The 8,718-nt window shown below is 48.2% G+C and overlaps 1 protein-coding gene across 5 annotated transcripts in view; it reads left to right on the forward strand.

Annotated features, from left to right (window-relative positions):
* Positions 1-8,718, forward strand: part of AIMP2 (aaRS-interacting multifunctional protein 2) — a 197,513-nt gene that overhangs the window by 137,752 nt on the left and 51,043 nt on the right. The window lies entirely within an intron of this gene.

The following is an 8,718-nucleotide window of genomic DNA, read 5'->3' on the forward strand; positions in this document are numbered from 1 at the left end:
AGTGCAAAATTAAACAAAATGATGAAAGAATTTCTGAAATTTTCGCCGAAGTTACAGGACCTGGCGTAAGAAAAAATTTTTTCAAAAATTCACTATAAATCGAAATATTGTGCTAGAGACTTCCAATTTGTTGCAAAATGAAAGTACATGATTGAATATTACTAGAATGTAAGAGTTTTAGCTTACAAGGCGTTCTTGCGCTTTTTAACCATTTTGGTCGAGTCAAAGTTGACCTTAAGGTTGAAATTTTTTTAGTCGACGACGGGCACGCCCACTTGGCACCCAACAGACAATTTTAGTCGTGTTATGATATGTCCAGTGCAGGCGTTAAGGGTAAATAATGATTTATCTAAATTAACCTCGCTTGAACTCACTTATCACCCTACCTTCTACATGATGGTCACCTACACTCATGGTCTCCAAGTGGATGTTAATCGCCGCCACCTCTTCTGGCCACCCTCCGCAGAGGTTGCTGTCTTGGGAGGGTTGCGTTTCCAGTCTGATCTTCTCAATGATTGAGCGCCAACTCCCCGAGCATGCGCGGAGAACCGGCACCAGGGTAGAGGAGATTACAGATCTCCTCCGATAGCACGAGGGGTTGCTACACCTTAACATTCCTCCCAAATCCTCCGTTGACCCAGATCTTCAGGGGTCGATAGCGCAGAGGTACGGATTGCTGGGTTAGACCGAAGAGAAGGCAGGGTTTACTGAAAATATTCTCTTGGATTTTTGCATGTTTCTATATGAGGCATCAATACCCTCCTGGGACTAAAGGTTAACAGGCTCATCACTTACCGACTCACCGGACGCCAGTTCCAGAGAGAGCGTAACAAACTTCACAGCCACCCGGTGCCAAACGGTCATATATCAACATGCAGTGCACTGCTGGAGTGCAAGCAGAACACCGCGGTCCGCACGATTGCTGGAGAACGCCGAGCACCCTGGCTCATTGACAACGCATCATCTGCAAGCGGAATGATGGTATATTAGTATCATTAGCAAGACACGCCGGAATAGGTCCGACGGCAAGAGAATACTTTAACTTAACTTATGGGAGATGATACAGGTGAAACAACAAGGCCAAACCCCTCTGGGACTGATCCCGGCAGCAAATCTAAAACATTGCTTAAACTGACGAATGTTTAACTCGATATATAAATGTTATAAGCAGGTACTTATGACACTGGGAGCCGTCCGTGGTGTTTCACTGAAACCTCATTGTGTCTTATATTATGGGGACGGTGTAACAGTGGCGGATCGGGGGGGCGGGTGTATGGCCCCTTATCAACCCCCCAGGCCGGAACCATATAATGGAAACCGCCAACAACCGTGACTCATATCCACCGGACGTCAGGACTCCATTCCTGGGGGCGGATTTCCTCGCCCAATTCAGTCTAGCAGTCGACGTTGGCCGCAAACGCCTGCTGGACACCTAGTCCTGCCAGTCCCTGCCCTTGTCGCCAGGCCCCAGGGACCCCGCCATCTGTTCCATTGTGTCCCACCAGTATGGTTCCCTCCTGAAGGAGTTCCCAGAGGTCTTCAAACCCGAGCTCCGCCAGATGCCCAGCCTTCCAAACATGGGATATACCACTATATCAAGACGAAGGGCCCCCCCAACGCACGCAAAGTTCCGACGGCTTCCCCTGCAGCGCCTTCAGGAGGCCAAAAAGGCATTCGCAGAGATGGAAAGGATGGGCATATGCAGAAAGGCTCCCAGCCCGTGGGCCTCCCTCTTCACATGGTGCAGAAAGCGGACGGCACCTGGAGGCCCTGTGGCGACTACAGGCGGCTGAACATGGCAACAGAACCGGACTGCTACCCCCTGCCAAACATGCAGGACCTAACAGCCTCTTTCCATGGGGCCAGGATATTCTCCAAAATGGACCTACTAAAATCTTATTTTCAGGTCCCAGTAGTGCCGGAGGACATCCCCAAAACTACCATCATCACGCCCTTCGGGTCCTACATCTTCGCCTTCTCCACCTTCGGCCTGAGGAACACGGGCGCAACCTTCCAGAGATTGATGAACAGCATCCTTGGGGACCTGGACTTCTGCGTTTGCTACGTCGACAATATCCTAATCTTTTCCAGATCCTGGGAGGAACATCTGCGACACATCCGGCTGGTCCTGCAGCACCTGCAGGAGAGTGGCCTCATCGTCAGGTTTGATAAATGCACCTTTGGTGTAGATAAGGTGGAGTTCCTGGGCCACAAGATATCCCCAGAAGGCATCCGCCCAATGTCATCGAAGGTCAAAGCCATCGAGAAGTTCCCCACCCCTACCTCCATCAGGGCCGTACAAGAATTCCTCGGGGTGGTCAACTACTACAGAAGGTTCATCCCGAGGATTGCTCACACCATGACCCCCCTGACAGAGGTCTTGAAGGGATGTCCAAAGACCTTAGTGTTGGGCCCCAAACAGCAGAAGGCTTTCCTCCTGACAAAGGCCGCCCTTGCCAAAGCAACATCTTTGGCCCACCAGGATCCCAGTGCTCCCCTCCAGCTGGCAACAGACGCCAGCAACGTTGCCTGTGGAGCAGTCCTGGAACAGGTCATCAGAGGGACCCCTCAGCCCATCGCTTTCTTCAGTAGGAGGCTAAACCCCGCCGAGTCCCCGCTACAGCACCTTCGACCAAGAACTCTTCGCAGCATACCAGGCGGTATGGTACTTCAAGTTCCTCCTGGAGGGGACGCCCTTCACCATTTTGGCCGACTACCAGCTGCTGGTCCACGCCTTCACGAAGCTGGGCGGCGCATGGTCCTCTAGGCAGCAGGGGCACCTCGCAGCTATCGCAGAGTTCACCTGCACCATCAAGTACCTCCCCGGCAGGAAGAACCCAGTAGCCGATGCCCTCTTGAGGATCGAGATCGATTCTGTACAGCTTGGTATCGATTACGAGGACCTTGCCCGTGAACAGGCTGCTGACCTTGAGACCCCAGCCTACCGTACAACCGTCACGTCGCTGAAGTGGAAGGACGTGCCCTTCGGCTCGGGAGGATCAACATTACTGAGCGATGTCAGTACTGGATGCCCCCGCCCCCTGGTACCCGCCTCCAGACATCGGCTGGTCTTCACCATCATCCACAGCCTACCTCACCCCTCCGGAAGGACAACAGCCAGACTGTTGACGGAGAAGTTCGTCTGGCACAGCAAACAGAAAGACGCGATGGCCTGGGCAAGACAGTGTAATGCAGTGTCAAACAAGCAAAATGGGTTGGCACACTGAATCGAGAGTGGGCGAATTCCCCCAGCCAAAGAGATGCTTTGGGCACATCCACGTTGACGTATTAGGACCTCTCCCCCCATCAGGAGGAGCCAGATACCTTCTGACAGTCGTTGACCGCTCCACCAGGTGGCCAGAAGCTGCGCCCTTGGAGGAAGCCACCTCCAGTGCATGCACGGAAGCCCTCCTCTCCAGCTGGATCAGCCGGTTTGGTGTCCCAGACGACATAACGACAGACAGGGGACCCGCTTTCCTGTCCGAGCTGTGGACCGCCCTGGCACGTCTAATGGGGACCACTCACCACAGCACCATCACCTACAACCCCGCAGTCAACGGAATGGTGGAAAGGTTCCACAGGTCTCTGAAGGTGTCCCTCATGGCTCGTTGCTCCTCTGAAAACGAAGTACCAGCTGCCCTGGGTCCTCCTCGGGTTGAGGACCGCCCCCAGAGCTAACGGCGACCCCTCCTCAGCGCAAAAAGTCTACAGGGAGACTGGTAGTCCCGGGGGAACTCGTTGCAGAGGACAGGGATGACATAGGAATGCAGAGGCTCTGAGACAGGGTTGGAAAGTTCGCCCCCTGCCAAAAGACATTCACTGACAGGACGTCCCCCTTCATGCCCCCAGGCTGTCCTCCACCACCCACGTCTTCGTCAGGGACGACTCCGTATACCCACCCTTGACTAGACCCTACAGGGGACCTTTCCTTGTACTGGAAAGGAACAAGAAGGCATTCCGAATATCCATCCATGGGCGGGAAGACTGGGTGTCAATAGATTGTCTCAAACCTGCATTCCTGGAGGGGGGTAACAGAGGCGGACCCCAAGATCTCCTGCGGGATGCGGCAGCCCCCCAAACAACCCCGGTCACTGGAAGGAGGCGAGGGCGTCCCCGAAAAACCCAGAAACCTGACGGAAAGGCACCCCAACAAACCACTGCAGAGGACACTGGGGAAGGCGACCGCCCTCTCCAGTTGACATCGAGAAAGAGAGGTCCCCTTTGTCGCCCCAGCAGATACCTGGTTTAATCAGACGTTGCCTCCATCTTGTTGGGGGTATTGTAAAGTCCCCGCTCAACGCGTTCTCTGTAGAGAGCATCCCGTTTTCTGTGGTGCCTTTTCATCGACCTAAGGTCGATCGGATTATATATCATCATAATTGTAACCTGTATATATGTTGTCTTTGTAAACAATCATGTTTTATGTACAAGTAACGAGTTATTTATGTTATGTGTCAGACATTGTTGATCACTATGTTCTCTGTATGAACCTGTCCTGTTTTTGTAAGGAATTAGTTTGACCTCAGGTCACCTGTAAATCTTTTTACCAGCGGTCTCTGCAAACTATGCAGATGTCTGCATCCCGCTTTATAAGCAGCTCGTTTTCATCAATAAACCAGCAGTACTTGTCTTCCTGCTCATTATTTCGCACCTCTCTCACACTTTTTCTTAAGTTTGTGATAACAGGCATAATTTGGCTTATTTTTAATATTTTATTAATTTACTGTAATAATTAGGCTTGTTTTAAAATGTTTTATTATATTAGCAACAGTTTTTGTGCCTACCCGTTGCAGTGCATACTGGTACCTAGCCTAGCCCAGGCAATGGCGCTCGGTCAACCATCGGTAATACGGCCGCATTGGACGTAAGCCAGTTTTTTTATACAGTTTACATTTAAAAATGAAAACAAGTACATCTCATATGGTAAGTTATTTAAATCTGAACTTAATTTATTGTAATTAATGTGTAATGTTTTGTGTACAGGCAAGGTTAGGGTAATGACTGGTGGTCAAGAATGGATTAATCCATTTTCAGTTACAGTATTTCTTATGGGAAAAATTGATTCGGATCTCGACTTAATTGCATCTTGACACTTCTGGAACGGATTAGCGTTGAGGACCGGGATTCTACTGTATTCTCAATAAATTTTCATTGATAAAACTTTGAAAATTAACTCCCTTTACAAGGCCTATAAATGACATGTCAGCAATTTGATTGTAGATTCATTTATAGAAAGGGAACATTTTGCACAGCGAAAACATACTCAAAGAATAGCTCAACTATTTTGCTATGCAGCAGTATTACATGGGACATAAAAGATTGCATTATGGTATGAGATGCAGTCTCCTTGAGGCAGACCACCACACGCTAATTGTTCAAGTAAGTGGGAGGAGAAAGGTACAGGGTGAGGCATGATGGGTTAGTTACCCCAGAATCAAAGAAGCCATTTTCATATATGTAACTTACCAAGTAATTAAATAGCTATACTTTCCTACTCGTGCAGCAGTTAAAAATTTGAAGTTTGCAGTAACAATTCGTTTGTTTATAGTTTAGGTAACTACCCCACCCTCTATCGACGAACAGTGGGTACAACGTAACAGAGATAGTCACTCCTTTTCTGTTGGCTTCAACGCCAGCATTGAATGTTTTGTTGGTTGAAGTTGAGGTTTTTTCTTTGCTTTTCCCAAGGATTTGGTGAAGTACTGATTGCTTTGGTAGCTTTTCAGCTTAGCGTAGTGGATTTTTGCCATTTCTTTTTCGTGATGTCCGATTCCAGTTGATCAAGTATTAGATATTGTAGGGAGGGTTGCAAGACCCAGATGACCAAAGTAACCTACGATAGTCATAGAGTCTGTACAAAATGTAGAGGACAAGAGTGTTCAATAGATCTCACTTGTGCTGAAGGTGATCGATGGGATGAAAAGAAATGGAAGGCTCTTAGGTCTCATTTGGATAAAATAGATAGAGATAGGAAAAGGAAGGCGGCTGTCAGAGCCGAAAGTAGAGCTCAGAGTTTAGAACCTGTTACTAACATTCAACTCACTGACCATAACATTCCTTCTTCTACTGCCCATGTTTTATCCCGAACCTTAGTCCTCCTAATAATTCTCCATCAACTCCTATTCCTGGCTCCCATGCTTCCAAACCCAATGCCGTAGCCAGCCTTGAGAGTAAGTTTGATCGCAAATTTGACCTTGTAGTTAATACTGTGTCAGAGTTGGGTGAATCACTTAAGGTCCTCATGGACGAAGGACGGAGTATTAAGCAAGTGCCAGTGGAGGAGGTGGCTGTCTGTCCCACTGACACTCCCAGATGAAGGTCACTGTCACACTCCCCTGATCCTGGGAGTAGACATACCAGAGGTCCAAAGGAGGTTAGTGCAGTTTGCCCATGGGCAGTCACCCCCTCATCCGATTCAGTGGTTTGTGGTTCTGACAGTAGGAAAGGCATCACAGTGAGCACCCACCAGTTATTGTCTGACTCCGATAGTAACTCCAGTGCAATAAGAGTCGTTTTTGGTGCTTCCAGGGAGAATCTCATCCCTTGAAGAGACGACATGGTAGAGAGGCCTCACCCATTTCACCGAAGCGTGCTAGAGACCCCTCTGCTAGCCCGCAACCAGGGCAGACCAAAATCGGGTCAGGCTTACCACCAGATTCATCCAAGGGAAGTTGAACGTCTTGGCAGATGGATTAAGTCGATGAGTTCAAATCCTCCCAACAGAGTGGACCCTGAATTCAAGTGTGTGTGACAGCCTCTGGGAGTTGTGGGGCAGACCAACAGTGGACCTGTCCACCACATTGGAGAATTACCTTCTTCCTCTATTTTGTTTGCCAGTCCTGGACCCTCAGGCATGGCGATGAATGCTGATAGACTGGTCGAACCTGGACCTCTTCACCTTCCCCCCATTCAACATGGTGAGAGGGGTTCTCAGCAAGTTGAAGACTCACAGCAATGTGTTGGTAACCCTGATAATGCCCTTTTGGCCTCTCAAAGAATGGTTCCCAGACCTTCTAAAGCTTCTTGTGGACTTTCCAAGATTACTGTCTCAAAGTCCACATCTCAAACAATCTCATCTTTATTTTAGTTCTTCGTTGGGCAAGCGGGTTCCGTTCTCATCTACCACTCTGTTGGCCGCGAGTTCGAATCTCCGACCAGCAAATGAAGAATAAGAGGAATTTATTTCTGGTGATAGAAATTCATTTCTCGCTATAATGTGGTTCAGTTTCCACAATAAGCTGTAGGTCCCGTTGCTAGGTAACCAATTTGTTCTTAGCCACGTAAAATAAAATCTAATCCTTTGGGCCAGCCCTAGGAGAGCTGTTAATCAGCTCAGTGGTCTGGTTAAACTAAGATATACTTAACTTAGAAATTCCATCAAGGCCTATCTGCTCTAGCTCTGACAGGCTCGAGACTATCCAGAGACTTGTCAGAGTGAAGGTTTTTCAAAGCAAGCTGTGGAAGCTATTTCCAGTTGTAGACATAAGTCTACCAGCAGAGTCTAGCAGGCCAAGTGGTCTATCTTCTGCAGGTGGTGCAGCAGCAATAACATCTCGTCTGCTAAAACCACTGTAACCCAAAAGCGGACTTTATTCTTTTTCTCAGGACCCTCAAGGGTCTCTCTCTCCATCGACTGTACGGGGCTACAGATCTATGCTGGGATCAGTTTTCAAGCATAGAGGAGTGGACTTAGCCTCTAATAAAGACCTGACAGATCTGATTCTTTCAAGACTACTAAATGTGAAGGAAGACTATATGTCATGGAACCTGGATGTAGTACTTAAATGGTTAATGGGTCCTGCCTTTGAGCCTCTTCATACCATATCACTCAAGAATTTGACAAAGAAGACTCTTTTTCTAGCAGCCTTGGCCACTGCGAAGAGGGTAAGCTAGTTGCAGGCTATAGACAAGTGCATCGGTTTCTCTAAAGGAGATGCTGTCTGCACCTTCATGCTTGGTTTCGTAGCTAAGAACGAGCCCCCGTTTAATCCCTGGCCATGCTCATTCTCAATTAAAAACCTCATGGACATTCTAGGACAGGAGGAGGAAAGGGTCCTTTGCCCAGTGAGGTATTACTTAGACAGGAACCCATTGAAACCTGTGTCTAAGAATGCACTGTCATTTTTTCTTAGAAGTCTTATCATTGAGGCACACTCTCAAATAGAAGTCCTGCCTGCCTTTAAGGTGAAAGCACACGATATTAGGGCTGTTGCCACTAAATATGCGGTACCTTAGGTCCTTTGTCGGTAGCTGGCTCGTTGTTGGGGGAGGAAGCAACCCTTTCTATCTGTAACTTCTTCACCTTCATTTTTTTTTTGTGCCGAGTTCTTTTGGAGAGCCTGGGGTTACTTGTACCCAGAGTGCCCACCAGTCTGTGGTAGTGGTATGGTGGTTTTTAATTTTTATTATTGTTGGTGTGGGTAACTATTTTATTTGGTCTATTGTATTTTGGTACTGTGCCCAGGGCAAGGGCAGTTTTTTCTCTTGCTTTATGGGTGTTCGGAAGACTCCTTCACTCCAAAGCCCCCTCTTAAAAGTAGGGACTTATCATGGCTATTCCGCTAAGTTGCTACAGGTCAAGATGAGCACAGACCAAGGCAGTAATCATCTACTGTGGCTCTGTGCTAAAGTTGCAAATTTGTCCTCGTATCTGATTGCTTTTGGAATAGAATATGTCCATTATTCCACCACTTATCAATGTAGGGTTCAGCTATGTAA

Source organism: Macrobrachium rosenbergii, chromosome 10, assembly GCF_040412425.1.
Source record: "Macrobrachium rosenbergii isolate ZJJX-2024 chromosome 10, ASM4041242v1, whole genome shotgun sequence".
In the NCBI taxonomy this organism is placed as follows: Eukaryota; Metazoa; Arthropoda; class Malacostraca; order Decapoda; family Palaemonidae; genus Macrobrachium; species Macrobrachium rosenbergii.